Source organism: Sturnus vulgaris, chromosome 10, assembly GCF_052056855.1.
Source record: "Sturnus vulgaris isolate bStuVul1 chromosome 10, bStuVul1.hap1, whole genome shotgun sequence".
NCBI lineage: Eukaryota > Metazoa > Chordata > Aves > Passeriformes > Sturnidae > Sturnus > Sturnus vulgaris.
Genome location: NC_142252.1, coordinates 6,786,142 through 6,804,080, shown reverse-complemented (window position 1 = coordinate 6,804,080; position 17,939 = coordinate 6,786,142). Strand labels below are relative to the sequence as shown.

At 53.2% G+C, this 17,939-nt stretch overlaps 6 non-coding genes across 6 annotated transcripts; 3 read left to right on the top strand and 3 right to left on the bottom strand.

Moving 5' to 3' along the window:
* The first annotated feature begins 5,002 nt into the window (after positions 1-5,002).
* On the top strand, positions 5,003-5,084 carry TRNAS-AGA (transfer RNA serine (anticodon AGA)). Its single transcript has one exon. It is a non-coding gene; the product is annotated as a tRNA-Ser (tRNA).
* A 517-nt stretch (positions 5,085-5,601) lies between these two features.
* On the top strand, positions 5,602-5,673 carry TRNAM-CAU (transfer RNA methionine (anticodon CAU)). The gene has a single exon. It is a non-coding gene; the product is annotated as a tRNA-Met (tRNA).
* Positions 5,674-6,277: 604 nt separating this feature from the next.
* On the top strand, positions 6,278-6,349 carry TRNAQ-CUG (transfer RNA glutamine (anticodon CUG)). The gene has a single exon. It is a non-coding gene; the product is annotated as a tRNA-Gln (tRNA).
* A 6,491-nt stretch (positions 6,350-12,840) lies between these two features.
* TRNAQ-CUG (transfer RNA glutamine (anticodon CUG)) lies at positions 12,841-12,912 on the bottom strand. The gene has a single exon. It is a non-coding gene; the product is annotated as a tRNA-Gln (tRNA).
* Positions 12,913-13,523: 611 nt separating this feature from the next.
* Positions 13,524-13,595, bottom strand: TRNAM-CAU (transfer RNA methionine (anticodon CAU)). Its single transcript has one exon. It is a non-coding gene; the product is annotated as a tRNA-Met (tRNA).
* A 517-nt stretch (positions 13,596-14,112) lies between these two features.
* On the bottom strand, positions 14,113-14,194 carry TRNAS-AGA (transfer RNA serine (anticodon AGA)). The gene has a single exon. It is a non-coding gene; the product is annotated as a tRNA-Ser (tRNA).
* Between the last annotated feature and the right edge of the window lie 3,745 nt (positions 14,195-17,939).

Here is a 17,939-nt window from a genome sequence, read left to right as displayed (position 1 = left end):
CACAGTTCAAAGGGCTACTGGATCAGTCTCGCAGAGCATGTGGGAATCACTGTGAGGTGGAAGAGTTGGGAAAATCCAACTTGAGCTTCAGGCAAACCTGAATCATGCTGATGTGGAAATGAGAGGACATGATGCCCTGGTCTCAGCATTCCAGGGATACCAGAGCACATAGGCTCTTTCCCCAAAAATTTCTGCCTTTGTCAGGGGCATTTCCAGACCTTTTAGGACCAGTCCCAAAACACCTTGTACATCCATGTAATCCCGTGCTGCTGCTGCAGCTTTCCAAAAGGCATTGCCTGTTGGTGGCTACTTAAGGGGTCATGGGAGGCAGCCCAGGATAATGGAGGTTGGGAGAGACCACTGGATGTCCTCTGCTCCTGTTCTTAGAAGAAGAAACTTGCCAGTAGCCTCCAGAAGCTGTGGGCCTTGTCCCATTGTCCTCTGAATACTGCCACTGTCAGAAAAGTCCCTGCCAGTTACAAGGAACAATTTGGGGCAGAAGGGCTGCAAAGCAGAGAGAAAGTGTGTCCCAACAGATCTTCCACTCTATGTCCCCTGGGGAGCATTCACCCCTAATCCTGAGAGCTCCTCGCTGTCCATGTCCAGATCTCATCCCATAAGCCTGGAATCTTATCACCCCATGGATGGTGCCCTTTGCTGGCACTTGAGGGGCTACATGTGGGTTGATGTCCCCATTTGGTGTCCCTGGGGACAAGGGAGGTAGTGGGCATCTCTTATGGAGAGAGGCAATGCCAGAGGACCAGGCAGAACAGAAGGGCTGCAGCCCCTGACACGTGGGGGGAGGTTGAGGGCACTGCTCGTGTTTAAGGTGGTGGAGATGAGCAAGGTGTGGAGGGGGGCATGGAGCTGATGACTCCAGCACGTCCTGGACTTTCTGGAGAGAAGGGAGCCAAACTCTCCTGAGACATGCACTGTCAAAGGGCAAGAGGCAGCAATCACAAGTTGCAAGAAAGGAAATCTCAAGGCTGCCTGGGGGAAGATATGGGACAGGCCTAGGAGAGCTGCACAAGGGATAGTGACCTTTTCTTGAGCTGTGACATTGCTTAGAAGTCAGCAGGATAAGGCCCAGAGCCTGCTGAGGAACCGGGGCAGTTTGATCTGCCCAGAGCAGTTGAGAGGAGCACAAGACCTCCAGAGTTCCAGCCAGACCTTCTGGGGTTGATCTGGAGTACTCTGAGTCACTACAGCCCTGGAGCAGTCACCAAAAGACCATGCCTTGGGAGACAGCAAATGCAGGAGATTGCAGAGAAGCACCAGGTGATGCTTGAACAGGGAGAAAAGGTGGGGGAATACCCTTCATGGCAGCAGGACATTGAGGATATGAGCTCTGTTATCCCCTGAGTGCCTGAGTGTGTGGCACCCATTCCACTCAAGTCCACACTGGGTGACTCAGATTTGCCTGGAGCTCAGGGATTTTCCCAGCTCTTCCACATCGTGATGACACCCACGTGCTCTGGGGAGACTGATCCAATGTCCCTTTGAAATGTAAAATGCATGGAATGGGAAACTCCATGCCAGACCCAGAAAAAAGAGCCATGGGCTTTTGGCTCCCTGCCCTCATCCATTTCCCCAAAGCCACCAACCAGGTCTCTGGCCTCTGCAATAAGCTGAGCAAAATAGGTCAGTGTGGCTGTGGGTCTCTTTCAGGGAAGGACACGGCATCTCTTTGATCACAAAATCAGGCCGTGGTCTGGCCTGTGGACTGTAAGCAAGTTCCCCATGGCTGTCATCAGGCCTGCAGGGACATCCTTCCAGCTGAACATGGCCTTTCCTTACCACTGAGCTTTGCCACCTCCCTGCAGAGTTGGGTCTCTTCCCCACTATGGGCTTGTGCACTGTTGACTTGCTGCCTCAACTGACCCACAGCCCTCTGTATGTCTGTGATAAGCCCGTGGAAGAAATGACCCTCAGGATTAGCCTGAGTGCTGCACTGAAAGCTCCTGAGAGCTGACCTGAGGTTTCTCTTCATGGCTGAATTGCACTGTAACTGGAGCCAAATTAACCATCAAGAAGAACAATGGACAGAAGCAATAAACACTAGACAAAGCCATGTCAACTCTCATTCTCCACTGGCCTGGGACCTCCAAGTGAAATGGCCTTAGGAACCTGGGACACACATGAATCATTTCCATGTTGGGTGGTGTGAATCTGGTGAAAAATGCCTGAGATGAAAGAGGCAGGGACCTCATGAATAGCGAGGGCTCACAAGTGGCCACTCCCAGGGGTTTGGATGTTTCAGGAACAAGGAATGTTTGTGGCCCCACAGGGCTCTGGAACACGGTATAAAAGGCTGCTCTGCTCCAGGCTCTGCATCCTGGTCTCTGGCCTCCCTTTCCTCGAGGAACAAGGTAAGCCTGAGTGCGCTCCATCCCTCCCTGTGGGCTGAACTGCTGCCATGGAGGCTGCCCAGGTTGATCCTTGGGCTGCCTCAGCTGGGCCCTGACACAGAACTGTTGAAGGGCCATCAGCCTTTCCATGCTGGTGCCTGGGGACAGCTGGGAAGAGGGGGCTTGTTTCCAGCAGAAGGGGATCAATGGGGCTCAGCCACAGGGGGATGTGCCCAGCAGAATTTGCACCTGCCCTGGTGGAACAAAATGTCCCAGTGCATGCCCGGCCATGTCTAACACGGCCATGTCTGTTGTGGAGATGGGCTGTGACCAGTCTTTGCACAGGAGCCTTCAAGCCCCTGTGCTGGGTCCTGTTCCTGAAGTGGGGCCGCGTTGCTGTGCCGTGCCACTGGGAGGGCACGAGGAGGGTGGCGGGAGCTGTAGGCACAGAGTGTGTTTTGAAGAGCAAATGTGTCCGTGGAGAGAGCTGAGGGACAGAGAGCCAGACTGATGGTGGGGCTGGTTGTTGCTCCCTGCTCTGTGTTGCAGCTTTGCCTCCTGCACCGAGAGATGTCTTGCTGCAGACCCTGTCCCCCACGGCCCTGCGGCCCCTGTGGCCCAACCCCCCTTGCAAGCAGCTGCAGTGAGCCCTGCATCGCCCGCTGCGCTGACTCCACGGTGTTCATCGAGCCTTCGCCCGTGGTGGTGACCCTGCCGGGCCCCATCCTCAACTCTTTCCCTCAGAGCACAGCCGTGGGATCCTCTCTGTCAGCTGCTGTGGGCAGCTCCCTCAGCACCGCGGGGGTTCCCATCTCTTCTGGGGGCTCCCTTGGCCTGGGGGGGTCAGGCCTGTGTCTGCCTTTCTCCCGCGGGCAGATCTGCTGAAGCCGGCCGATCTTCCCCTTTGTCCTTGCCTAATGGGCCCATCTCCTTCCCTCCCTGCTCCCCCACACGTCTTCCTTGGTCTCTCTTCTGTGCCACCGCTTTTGCTCCTTCTCATTAAAGCCTTTGAGCAGCATCTCTGGAGAGTCGTGGTCCTTTGTTCTGCTCCTCCCTCAGCTACCACCTGCTCTGCCAGGGTGAGCACTGGTTGCTGTCCTGACCTTGCCAGCAGCTGCACAAAAACTCCCAGAAATTACACCTGAGCACCAAAGCCTCAGACCCTGAGCTTGTGTCTCTAACCCGCAGATCATGGCTCTGGAGGTCCCCTTGCCAATTTTCTCCTGGTCCGAGTTAATACAAGTATTCTGAGTAACATTTCTCTCCTGTCAAAGCTTTTTCACAAAAGCATAGCAAATTCAATCTTCTCTTTTCTATTTCTGATCTTGGGACGTTCCAGTGGGATGAGTACAGCATTATGGGCTGGGAAGGACAAAAGCACTTCTTTCCATGAGTGGAGCTAGGCAGTGTGGCCTCAACAGAGTTTGATGGCAAAGTTCACTCCATCACACACTCATTGGGCAAAGCATTATGAGAATATTGAATTGAAACCAATGCCTAATGATCTATACAGAGACTGGATTCAGAAGTATATGGAATTGCAAAGGATATGCATACAGAATTATAAGGGTACAAAAGGGATTAGCAGTGCTCGAGCCACAGTCACAGCAAGGACTTAATCACAATTTCACAGTGACAACATTCATACCATTATCAATTCTCTCTCACAAACACACATACAGACACTCCCTGTATTCAGATGTGTAAATAAACCTATCAAAAATGTCCCTTGGGCTCAGTGAAATGCTCACATCAAACCCCTTTGCGTTTCTCAACCAATCATAGGCTGTACTTAGAGGAGTGTGGGGTGATGTGTGTGTGCATCAAACCAGGCCTCATCATCACTGATGGCCTTTTGAGTAGCCCAGCTTTACAGTTCTCAAGCTGCCAGAGATATTCCACCCCGAGGGACGTGCTGGCACCGTCTGCTGTGGTCCAGGAGCCTCCAGGAGCTTCACTCAGCACAGAGCTGTTTATAGGCTCACAAGATGATTTGCCTTAGTCATCAGAGATGGAACCTTACATTCCATCTCTGACACAATCCGTGGTGGTAGCTACTGGAAATAACTCCCAAGACATTTGGAATCTATTTCCAAAACTGCATCTACAATGGTGTTCTTCCACTAGGGCCATATTTCATTGAGAACTTTGAAGTTTTAATTCAGTTGAATCCTATCAAGTGTTATCCCTCTATAAAATTTTAAGGTTAAGATATTAGTTGTAAGGTAAAAGTTGCGGTAAAGTGCTGTCAAGGTTTTAGGCCGTGTTCCTTCATATCCTTGCCCTCACTGTCTTTTGTCACACACACACACACACACACACTCACTCACAAACATACAAACACATTCTCTCGCCCTCTCCTAGATAGTTCTCAGTTCATTTCTGTTTAGATTGCATGGATTTTGTTTGGGTTTGTTGTTGCTTGTTTTTCCTTCATGTGCTATAACTGTCCTGTAAGTAGTAGAGTGAATCATGGCAAGGGAGTTCATTGAGCTTTCCTTTAATATTAAATGTGTCTTTTGCTGATATCTTTGCCAGTGATTTTTGAAGCAATCTCACACACTCGTTTGTAAGAGGAGCCTTGGGCTGAAGTGCCTGGGTGTCGGTGTCATGGCACAGGGTATGTGATGAGCAGCCAGGCAGGGCAGGAGCACGTAGTTGTGGCCGAGTGGTGAAGGCGATGGACTAGAAATCCATTGGGGTTTCCCCGCGCAGGTTCGAATCCTGCCAACTACGGGGCACACGCCCCTTTTGGGCTGCACAGGTCCCACCCCACAGCTGGCTGCCATGGACGGCAGCTGCAGCTGCCCAGAGGGCTCCTGCTCCTGCAGCCCTGCCTGTTCCCGCGGAGCAGCTGCTGGCAGGCAGCCTCGCCTGCCTCCTGAAGGGCTTTCTGCAGGCCACGGGAAAGCCTGATGAGGGGCACCTGTGAGGGCAGGGGACAAAACTCTGTGCTCTGCAGCCAAGCCCACCTGGTGTGGGGAAAATCCTGCAAGGGAAAGCAATCTCAGAGGTGTTGTCTGCATCAATGGAGAAGGAAAGGGGAATTGCAAAGTTCAGCACCACCTGGGGCTGATCATTTCATCACCTCGCATTGACACCAAGTGGGAAAGGCAAGAACTTGCACCGTGAAAACCAGCTTAGCACAAAGTGCCAAGAGCTCCGTTTCAGAGAGGAAGGGAGGGAGTGAGGGCCAGCAGTGGCCGGCAGCATCAGGCTGCGCCGAGGGCAATGGCAGCCAAGGCTCAGGAGGAGCAGAGTGGCGCAGCGGGAGCGTGCTGGGCCCATAACCCAGAGGTCGATGGATCGAAACCATCCTCTGCTAAGGCTCTTTTTTCACCAGCACTGCCTCACCCGACAGCTTTCACCCTTCTCGGGAAACTTGGCCTTAGCTCTCCTCTTCCCTCTGCTACTGCTTTTGGTGGAAATGATACAACTTCTCTAACTTTTAAAAGTAACTTTATTCAGGGTTCTGTTCACCTCCACCCAATGTAAGGGGAACCAATGCTTTTCTTCAAAAGATTCTGTTTACCCAAATTTAGGGTTTCCCTGGGTGAGGCCTGATATTTTCCTCTCATTAGTCCTTATGCAGCTTGACTGGCTTGGGCTGGAGAAGTCAAGGGGGCTTCTGCTATGTGAAGGTAACTTGCCATGGCATGCCTGAGTCAGAAAGAGCTTGTTGCAGTTTGAGAAAGAGAAGATTGTGTGTGGTTCTGAGCCAGGCACTTGTAAGAGAGGCCATGGGCGACTTGCAGAAGGAGCTGTGGTGCTGCCCTGAAGGATGGTGTGATTAGAGAGTGCCTGGAGGCCCTGCAGGAAGGCTGCACTTGGTGATAGATGTCCAAGGTGATGGAGAGAGAGTCAGGCAAGGCAAGGGGGCAGCAGCTGAGTGAGGCTGAGCACAGGGGCCAGAGGTGACCTGTGCAGAAGGTCCCATGGTGTAATGGTGAGCACTCTGGACTCTGAATCCAGCGATCTGAGTTCAAATCTCAGTGGGACCTCAGTCCTTTTGCTCCCTCAGGCTTTTCCTCAGCATGCGAACACTCACAGCTCTCCTCTGCTGCTGCTTCACTTGTGGAGTGTTCTCAGATGAATCACACAGCAGCTGAGGTGGAGACCACCCACTCAAAAGGGATCAGGCACAGGAGGCTGCTCTGGGACTGCTCAGCTCCTATGTCACATGCATCCAAAAGCAAACTGAGACAGAGCTACACGCTGTGGACAGCTGCTCATAGGTTGGAACATTCCCACAGTAACAGCAGGTTACTCTGTGTGGCATTACTGGTGGGTGCACCTGTGTCGACTGCTCCTTTCTTGCTCCTTTCCTGTGCGGCTCTTATTCCTCTCTTCCCTGCCAATGTCTTTCTATTGCTCTGCAATCAGTTCCAGGAGCTCTGCCAACATTGGGCAGTGTCCCATCATTAGGATTACATTTGCTGCCATGGCAGAGGAGAGGACCTTCCTGGCAGAGCAGGTGGTAGCTGAGGGAGGAGCAGAACAAAGGACCACGACTCTCCAGAGATGCTGCTCAAAGCCTTTAATGAGAAGGAGCAAAAGCGATGGCACAGAAGAGAGACCAAGGAAGACGTGTGGGGGAGCAGGGAGGGAAGGAGATGGGCCCATTAGGCAAGGACAAAGGGGAAGATCGGCCGGCTTCAGCAGATCTGCCCGCGGGAGAAAGGCAGACACAGGCCTGACCCCCCCAGGCCAAGGGAGCCCCCAGAAGAGATGGGAACCCCCGCGGTGCTGAGGGAGCTGCCCACAGCAGCTGACAGAGAGGATCCCACGGCTGTGCTCTGAGGGAAAGAGGTGAGGATGGGGCCCGGCAGGGTCACCACCACGGGCGAAGGCTCGATGAACACCGTGGAGTCAGCGCAGCGGGCGATGCAGGGCTCACTGCAGCTGCTTGCAAGGGGGGTTGGGCCACAGGGGCCGCAGGGCCGTGGGGGACAGGGTCTGCAGCAAGACATCTCTCGGTGCAGGAGGCAAAGCTGCAACACAGAGCAGGGAGCAACAACCAGCCCCACCATCAGTCTGGCTCTCTGTCCCTCAGCTCTCTCCACGGACACATTTGCTCTTCAAAACACACTCTGTGCCTACAGCTCCCGCCACCCTCCTCGTGCCCTCCCAGTGGCACGGCACAGCAACGCGGCCCCACTTCAGGAACAGGACCCAGCACAGGGGCTTGGAGGCTCCTGTGCAAAGACTGGTCACAGCCCATCTCCACAACAGACATGGCCGTGTTAGACATGGCCGGGCATGCACTGGGACATTTTGTTCCACCAGGGCAGGTGCAAATTCTGCTGGGCACATCCCCCTGTGGCTGAGCCCCATTGATCCCCTTCTGCTGGAAACAAGCCCCCTCTTCCCAGCTGTCCCCAGGCACCAGCATGGAAAGGCTGATGGCCCTTCAACAGTTCTGTGTCAGGGCCCAGCTGAGGCAGCCCAAGGATCAACCTGGGCAGCCTCCATGGCAGCAGTTCAGCCCACAGGGAGGGATGGAGCGCACTCAGGCTTACCTTGTTCCTCGAGGAAAGGGAGGCCAGAGACCAGGATGCAGAGCCTGGAGCAGAGCAGCCTTTTATACCGTGTTCCAGAGCCCTGTGGGGCCACAAACATTCCTTGTTCCTGAAACATCCAAACCCCTGGGAGTGGCCACTTGTGAGCCCTCGCTACTCATGAGGTCCCTGCCTCTTTCATCTCAAATATTGGTCTCTCGCTACGTGCAACCCAGAATTGTTCAATGACTCTTAACATCACTTTGGGATGGAATGGACATTAAAATCATCTAGCTTGGGCCGTCTTAAACAGCTTTTACAACTTCTCTCACAACCTTTTGCACTGTCTCGTCCCTCTCATAGGAAAGGATTCCTTTGCACTATCCAATCTAAATATACATTCAATCATTTTCAAAGCTGTAGGCCTTGACCCATCCCTACACACCCCAATATAGTGTCCTTCCATTTCTCAACTGAATTTCTCCTGGAAGATATCTCTTCTCTTCTCTTCTCTTCTCTTCTCTTCTCTTCTCTTCTCTTCTCTTCTCTTCTCTTCTCTTCTCTTCTCTTCTCTTCTCTTCTCTTCTCTTCTCTTCTCTTCTCTTCTCTTCTCTTCTCTTTTTTCCCTTCTCTTCGTTACAAAACCCCAACCATCTCACCCTGTCCTCACAGTACAATGGCTCCATTTGCCTGATGATCTTTGTGGCTTCTCTGGACCCCCTGTAGCAGGTGTGTGTGTTTCTTAGGCTGTGGGTCCTAGAGCTGGAGGCAGTACCCAGCTATGGTGCCATGAGTGCCACGCAGAGCAGGACAATCCCCTCCCTGGATCTGCTGGCCACATGGCTCAGGATGCAGCCCAGAATATGATTGGATTTTTGCACTGGGCTGCTAGCAGGCAGTGCAGGTTCATGTTCTGTATTTCAACCACCTGCAAGTCCTTCTCTGCAGGGCTGCTCTCAATCCACTCGTGGCCTAGCCTGTGTCCATGTTTGGGGTTACCCTGACCTTGGCACTTGACCTTGTTAAGCTTCATGATCTTTGCACAGACCCACCTCTCCATCCTGTCCACGTTCCTCTGGATGGCATCCCTTCCTCTAGAGTATCAACCCCATCACTCAGCTCAATGTCATCCACAAACCTGCTGAGGATCCACTCAATCCCTCCCTCCATGTCTCCCAACAAGGTATTAAATAGTCCTCAAAATATTTCCATCACCAAACCCAGAGAATCCACTCTTATCACTGGTTGGACACCCCTCGAGTTGGACATCGAGCTCTAGACCACAAGTCCTTGAGTGCCACCATCCATCCAATCTAGGTGCAATGACTGGCCATCCCCCAAAAAATCCACATCACTCCTATTTAGAGAGAAGGATGCCAAGAGCAGGTGCAGTAGTGCCTCTCTCAGGGAAACTCCACAGCTGAGTGTCCCTTGAAAACTAAACAAGGCCCTCCTGCATTTTACAACCACAGCTCTGGCCTCAGCTTGGGTAGGTGAGATCCTCTAGGAAACAAGGAAATCAACACGTAGGAAGCTGATCAAAGTCATGCCTACATCTCTCCCTGAAAGACAAATTGAGCCATTTTAACACACACAAATTGAGCCACTTTGCTCAGTGTGCTCAGCCCCGAGGCCAGGATCTGGATGGCATCATTGGGGAAGAGGCTGAGGGCAGGGAGCCCAAAGCTCATGGCTCCTTTTCCTGGGGCAGGCATCACATTGCCCATTCAATTAATTTCACAGTTCAAAGGGCTACTGGATCAGTCTCGCAGAGCATGTGGGAATCACTGTGAGGTGGAAGAGTTGGGAAAATCCAACTTGAGCTTCAGGCAAACCTGAATCATGCTGATGTGGAAATGAGAGGACATGATGCCCTGGTCTCAGCATTCCAGGGATACCAGAGCACATAGGCTCTTTCCCCAAAAATTTCTGCCTTTGTCAGGGGCATTTCCAGACCTTTTAGGACCAGTCCCAAAACACCTTGTACGTCCATGTAATCCCGTGCTGCTGCTGCAGCTTTCCAAAAGGCATTGCCTGTTGGTGGCTACTTAAGGGGTCATGGGAGGCAGCCCAGGATAATGGAGGCTGGGAGAGACCACTGGATGTCCTCTGCTCCTGTTCTTAGAAGATGAAACTTGCAAGTAGCCTCCGGAAGCTGTGGGCCTTGTCCCATTGTCCTCTGAATACTGCCACTCTCAGAAAAGTCCCTGCCAGTTACAAGGAACAATTTGGGGCAGAAGGGCTGCAAAGCAGAGAGAAAGTGTGTCCCAACAGATCTTCCACTCTATGTCCCCTGGGGAGCGTTCACCCCTAATCCTGAGAGCTCCTCGCTGTCCATGTCCAGATCTCATCCCATAAGCCTGGAATCTTATCACCCCATGGATGGTGCACTTTGCTGGCACTTGAGGGGCTACATGTGGGTTGATGTCCCCATTTGGTGTCCCTGGGGACAAGGGAGGTGGTGGGCATCTCTTATGGAGAGAGGCAATGCCAGAGGACCAGGCAGAACAGAAGGGCTGCAGCCCCTCACATGTTGAGGGGCTGAGGAGGGTGATGGAGGTTGAGGACACGGCTCTTGTACAAATTGGTGGAGATGAGCAAGCCATGGAGGGGGGCATGGAGATGCAGGCTCCAACACCCCCTGGACTTTCAGGAGAGAAGGAAAATAAAGGCCTTTTCCCCAAAGTTCCCACCCTGGTCTCTGGCCTCTGGCATGAGCTGAGCAAAATAGGTCAGTGTGGCTGTGGGTCTCTTTCAGGGAAGGACGCGGCATCTCTTTGATCACAAAATCAGGCCGTGGTCTGGCCTGTGGACTGTAAGCAAGTTCCCCATGGCTGTCATCAGGCCTGCAGGGACATCCTTCCAGCTGAACATGGCCTTTCCTTACCACTGAGCTTTGTCACCTCCCTGCAGAGTTGGGTCTCTTCCCCACTATGGGCTTGTGCACTGTTGACTTGCTGCTTCAACTGACCCACAGCCCTCTGTATGTCTGTGATAAGCCCGTGGAAGAAATGACCCTCAGGATTAGCCTGAGTGCTGCACTGAAAGCTCCTGAGAGATGACCTGAGGTTTCTCTTCATGGCTGAATTGCACTGTAACTGGAGCCAAATTAACCATCAAGAAGAACAATGGACAGAAGCAATAAACACTAGACAAAGCCATGTCAACTCTCATTCTCCACTGGCCTGGGACCTCCAAGTGAAATGGCCTTAGGAACCTGGGACACACATGAATCATTTCCATGTTGGGTGGTGTGAATCTGGTGAAAAATGCCTGAGATGAAAGAGGCAGGGACCTCATGAGTAGCGAGGGCTCACAAGTGGCCACTCCCAGGGGTTTGGATGTTTCAGGAACAAGGAATGTTTGTGGCCCCACAGGGCTCTGGAACACGGTATAAAAGGCTGCTCTGCTCCAGGCTCTGCATCCTGGTCTCTGGCCTCCCTTTCCTCGAGGAACAAGGTAAGCCTGAGTGCGCTCCATCCCTCCCTGTGGGCTGAACTGCTGCCATGGAGGCTGCCCAGGTTGATCCTTGGGCTGCCTCAGCTGGGCCCTGACACAGAACTGTTGAAGGGCCATCAGCCTTCCCATGCTGGTGCCTGGGGACAGCTGGGAAGAGGGGGCTTGTTTCCAGCAGAAGGGGATCAATGGGGCTCAGCCACAGGGGGATGTGCCCAGCAGAATTTGCACCTGCCCTGGTGGAATAAAATGTCCCAGTGCATGCCCGGCCATGTCTAACACGGCCATGTCTAACACGGCCATGTCTGTTGTGGAGATGGGCTGTGACCAGTCTTTGCACAGGAGCCTTCAAGCCCCTGTGCTGGGTCCTGTTCCTGAAGTGGGGCCGCGTTGCTGTGCCGTGCCACTGGGAGGGCACGAGGAGGGTGGCGGGAGCTGTAGGCACAGAGTGTGTTTTGAAGAGCAAATGTGTCCGTGGAGAGAGCTGAGGGACAGAGAGCCAGACTGATGGTGGGGCTGGTTGTTGCTCCCTGCTCTGTGTTGCAGCTTTGCCTCCTGCACCGAGAGATGTCTTGCTGCAGACCCTGTCCCCCACGGCCCTGCGGCCCCTGTGGCCCAACCCCCCTTGCAAGCAGCTGCAGTGAGCCCTGCATCGCCCGCTGCGCTGACTCCACGGTGTTCATCGAGCCTTCGCCCGTGGTGGTGACCCTGCCGGGCCCCATCCTCACCTCTTTCCCTCAGAGCACAGCCGTGGGATCCTCTCTGTCAGCTGCTGTGGGCAGCTCCCTCAGCACCGCGGGGGTTCCCATCTCTTCTGGGGGCTCCCTTGGCCTGGGGGGGTCAGGCCTGTGTCTGCCTTTCTCCCGCGGGCAGATCTGCTGAAGCCGGCCGATCTTCCCCTTTGTCCTTGCCTAATGGGCCCATCTCCTTCCCTCCCTGCTCCCCCACACGTCTTCCTTGGTCTCTCTTCTGTGCCACCGCTTTTGCTCCTTCTCATTAAAGCCTTTGAGCAGCATCTCTGGAGAGTCGTGGTCCTTTGTTCTGCTCCTCCCTCAGCTACCACCTGCTCTGCCAGGAAGGTCGTCTCCTCTGCCATGGCAGCTAATGTAACCCTAATGATGGGACACTGCCCAATGTTGGCATAGCTCCTGGAACTGATTGCAGAGCAATAGAAAGACATTGGCAGGGAAGAGAGGAATAAGAGCCGCACAGGAAAGGAGCAAGAAAGGAGCAGTCGACACAGGTGCACCCACCAGTAATGCCACACAGAGTAACCTGCTGTTACTGTGGGAATGCTCCAACCTATGAGCAGCTGTCCACAGCGTGTAGCTCTGTCTCAGTTTGCTTTTGGATGCATGTGACATAGGAGCTGAGCAGTCCCAGAGCAGCCTCCTGTGCCTGATCCCTTTTGAGTGGGTGGTCTCCACCTCAGCTGCTGTGTGATTCATCTGAGAACACTCCACAAGTGAAGCAGCAGCAGAGGAGAGCTGTGAGTGTGTCAGCATGCTGAGGAAAAGCCTGAGGGAGCAAAAGGACTGAGGTCCCACTGACATTTGAACTCAGATCACTGGATTCAGAGTCCAAAGTGCTCACCATTACACCATGGGACCTTCTGCACAGGTCACCTCTGGCCCCTGTGCTCAGCCTCACTCAGCTGCATGCCCCCTTGCCTTGCCTGACTCTCTCTCCATCACCTTGGACATCTATCACCAAGTGCAGCCTTCCTGCAGGGCCTCCAGGCACTCTCTAATCACACCATCCTTCAGGGCAGCACCACAGCTCCTTCTGCAAGTCGCCCATGGCCTCTCTTACAAGTGCCTGGCTCAGAACCACACACAATCTTCTCTTTCTCAAACTGCAACAAGCTCTTTCTGACTCAGGGCACGCCATGGCAAGTTCCCTTCACATAGCAGAAGCCCCCTTGACTTCTCTTCTCCAGCCCAAGCCAGTCAAACTGCATAAGTACTAATGAGAGGAAAATATCAGGCCTCACCCAGGGAAACCCTAAATTTGGGTAAACAGAATCTTTTGAAGAAAAGCATTGGTTCCCCTTACATTGGGTGGAGGTGAACAGAACCCTGAATAAAGTTACTTTTAAAAGTTAGAGAAGTTGTATCATTTCCACCAAAAGCAGTAGCAGAGGGAAGAGGAGAGCTAAGGCCAAGTTTCCCGAGAAGGGTGAAAGCTGTCGGGTGAGGCAGTGCTGGTGAAAAAAGAGCCTTAGCAGAGGATGGTTTTGATCCATCGACCTCTGGGTTATGGGCCCAGCACGCTCCCGCTGCGCCACTCTGCTCCTCCTGAGCCTTGGCTGCCATTGCCCTCGGCGCAGCCTGATGCTGCCGGCCACTGCTGGCCCTCACTCCCTCCCTTCCTCTCTGAAACGGAGCTCTTGGCACTTTGTGCTAAGCTGGTTTTCACGGTGCAAGTTCTTGCCTTTCCCACTTGGTGTCAATGCGAGGTGATGAAATGATCAGCCCCAGGTGGTGCTGAACTTTGCAATTCCCCTTTCCTTCTCCATTGATGCAGACAACACCTCTGAGATTGCTTTCCCTTGCAGGATTTTCCCCACACCAGGTGGGCTTGGCTGCAGAGCACAGAGTTTTGTCCCCTGCCCTCACAGGTGCCCCTCATCAGGCTTTCCCGTGGCCTGCAGAAAGCCCTTCAGGAGGCAGGCGAGGCTGCCTGCCAGCAGCTGCTCCGCGGGAACAGGCAGGGCTGCAGGAGCAGGAGCCCTCTGGGCAGCTGCAGCTGCCGTCCATGGCAGCCAGCTGTGGGGTGGGACCTGTGCAGCCCAAAAGGGGCGTGTGCCCCGTAGTTGGCAGGATTCGAACCTGCGCGGGGAAACCCCAATGGATTTCTAGTCCATCGCCTTCACCACTCGGCCACAACTACGTGCTCCTGCCCTGCCTGGCTGCTCATCACATACCCTGTGCCACGACACCGACACCCAGGCACTTCAGCCCAAGGCTCCTCTTACAAACGAGTGTGTGAGATTGCTTCAAATATCACTGGCAAAGATATCAGCAAAAGACACATTTAATATTAAAGGAAAGCTCAATGAACTCCCTTGCCATGATTCACTCTACTACTTACAGGACAGTTATAGCACATGAAGGAAAAACAAGCAACAACAAACCTAAACAAAATCCATGCAATCTAAACAGAAATGAACTGAGAACTATCTAGGAAAGGGCGAGAGAATGCGTATGTATGTTTGTGAGTGTGTCTGTTTGTGTGTGTGTGTGTGACAAAAGACAGTGAGGGCAAGGATATGAAGGAACACGGCCTAAAACCTTGACAGCACTTTAGTGTAACTTTTACCTTTCAACTAATATCTTAACCTTAAAATTTGACAGGTGGAAAGCATTTGATAGGATTCAACTGAATTAAAACTTCAAAGTTCTCAATGAAATATGGCCCTAGTGGAAGAACACCATTGTAGATGCAGTTTTGGAAATAGATTCCAAATGTCTTGGGAGTTATTTCCAGTAGCTACCACCACGGATTGTGTCAGAGATGGAATGTAAGGTTCCATCTCTGATGACTAAGGCAAATCATCTTGTGAGCCTATAAACAGCTCTGTGCTGAGTGAAGCTCCTGGAGGCTCCTGGACCACCGCAGACGGTGCCAGCACGTCCCTCGGGGTGGAATATCTCTGGCAGCTTGAGAACTGAAAAGCTGGGCTACTCAAAAGGCCATCAGTGATGATGAGGCCTGGTTTGATGCACACACACATCACCCCACACTCCTCTAAGTACAGCCTATGATTGGTTGAGAAACGCAAAGGGGTTTGATGTGAGCATTTCACTGAGCCCAAGGGACATTTTTGATAGGTTTATTTACACATCTGAATACAGGGAGTGTCTGTATGTGTGTTTGTGAGAGAGAATTGATAATGGTATGAATGTTGTCACTGTGAAATTGTGATTAAGTCCTTGCTGTGACTGTGGCTCGAGCACTGCTAAACCCTTTTGTACCCTTATAATTCTGTATGCATATCCTTTGCAATTCCATATACTTCTGAATCCAGTCTCTGTATAGATCATTAGGCATTGATTTCAATTCCATATTCTCATAATGCTTTGCCCAATGAGTGTGTGATGGAGTGAACTTTGCCATCAAACTCTGTTGAGGCCACACTGCCTAGCTCCACTCATGGAAAGAAGTGCTTTTGTCCTTCCCAGCCCATAATGCTGTACTCATCCCACTGGAACGTCCCAAGATCAGAAATAGAAAAGAGAAGATTGAATTTGCTATGCTTTTGTGAAAAAGCTTTGACAGGAGAGAAATGTTACTCAGAATACTTGTATTAACTCGGACCAGGAGAAAATTGGCAAGGGGACCTCCAGAGCCATGATCTGCGGGTTAGAGACACAAGCTCAGGGTCTGAGGCTTTGGTGCTCGGGTGTAATTTCTGGGAGTTTTTGTGCAGCTGCTGGCAAGGTCAGGACAGCAACCAGTGCTCACCCTGGCAGAGCAGGTGGTAGCTGAGGGAGGAGCAGAACAAAGGACCACGACTCTCCAGAGATGCTGCTCAAAGGCTTTAATGAGAAGGAGCAAAAGCGGTGGCACAGAAGAGAGACCAAGGAAGACGTGTGGGGGAGCAGGGAGGGAAGGAGATGGGCCCATTAGGCAAGGACAAAGGGGAAGATCGGCCGGCTTCAGCAGATCTGCCCGCGGGAGAAAGGCAGACACAGGCCTGACCCCCCCAGGCCAAGGGAGCCCCCAGAAGAGATGGGAACCCCCGCGGTGCTGAGGGAGCTGCCCACAGCAGCTGACAGAGAGGATCCCACGGCTGTGCTCTGAGGGAAAGAGGTGAGGATGGGGCCCGGCAGGGTCACCACCACGGGCGAAGGCTCGATGAACACCGTGGAGTCAGCGCAGCGGGCGATGCAGGGCTCACTGCAGCTGCTTGCAAGGGGGGTTGGGCCACAGGGGCCGCAGGGCCGTGGGGGACAGGGTCTGCAGCAAGACATCTCTCGGTGCAGGAGGCAAAGCTGCAACACAGAGCAGGGAGCAACAACCAGCCCCACCATCAGTCTGGCTCTCTGTCCCTCAGCTCTCTCCACGGACACATTTGCTCTTCAAAACACACTCTGTGCCTACAGCTCCCGCCACCCTCCTCGTGCCCTCCCAGTGGCACGGCACAGCAACGCGGCCCCACTTCAGGAACAGGACCCAGCACAGGGGCTTGGAGGCTCCTGTGCAAAGACTGGTCACAGCCCATCTCCACAACAGACATGGCCGTGTTAGACATGGCCGGGCATGCACTGGGACATTTTGTTCCACCAGGGCAGGTGCAAATTCTGCTGGGCACATCCCCCTGTGGCTGAGCCCCATTGATCCCCTTCTGCTGGAAACAAGCCCCCTCTTCCCAGCTGTCCCCAGGCACCAGCATGGAAAGGCTGATGGCCCTTCAACAGTTCTGTGTCAGGGCCCAGCTGAGGCAGCCCAAGGATCAACCTGGGCAGCCTCCATGGCAGCAGTTCAGCCCACAGGGAGGGATGGAGCGCACTCAGGCTTACCTTGTTCCTCGAGGAAAGGGAGGCCAGAGACCAGGATGCAGAGCCTGGAGCAGAGCAGCCTTTTATACCGTGTTCCAGAGCCCTGTGGGGCCACAAACATTCCTTGTTCCTGAAACATCCAAACCCCTGGGAGTGGCCACTTTTGAGCCCTCGCTACTCATGAGGTCCCTGCCTCTTTCATCTCAGGCATTTTTCACCAGATTCACACCACCCAACATGGAAATGATTCATGTGTGTCCCAGGTTCCTAAGGCCATTTCACTTGGAGGTCCCAGGCCAGTGGAGAATGAGAGTTGACATGGCTTTGTCTAGTGTTTATTGCTTCTGTCCATTGTTCTTCTTGATGGTTAATTTGGCTCCAGTTACAGTGCAATTCAGCCATGAAGAGAAACCTCAGGTCAGCTCTCAGGAGCTTTCAGTGCAGCACTCAGGCTAATCCTGAGGGTCATTTCTTCCACGGGCTTATCACAGACATACAGAGGGCTGTGGGTCAGTTGAGGCAGCAAGTCAACAGTGCACAAGCCCATAGTGGGGAAGAGACCCAACTCTGCAGGGAGGTGGCAAAGCTCAGTGGTAAGGAAAGGCCATGTTCAGCTGGAAGGATGTCCCTGCAGGCCTGATGACAGCCATGGGGAACTTGCTTACAGTCCACAGGCCAGACCACGGCCTGATTTTGTGATCAAAGAGATGCCGCGTCCTTCCCTGAAAGAGACCCACAGCCACACTGACCTATTTTGCTCAGCTCATTCCAGAGGCCAGAGACCTGGGTGGGAACTTTGGGGAAAAGGCCTTTATTTTCCTTCTCTCCTGAAAGTCCAGGGGGTGTTGGAGCCTGCATCTCCATGCCCCCCTCCATGGCTTGCTCATCTCCACCAATTTGTACAAGAGCCGTGTCCTCAACCTCCATCACCCTCCTCAGCCCCTCAACATGTGAGGGGCTGCAGCCCTTCTGTTCTGCCTGGTCCTCTGGCATTGCCTCTCTCCATAAGAGATGCCCACCACCTCCCTTGTCCCCAGGGACACCAAATGGGGACATCAACCCACATGTAGCCCCTCAAGTGCCAGCAAAGTGCACCATCCATGGGGTGATAAGATTCCAGGCTTATGGGATGA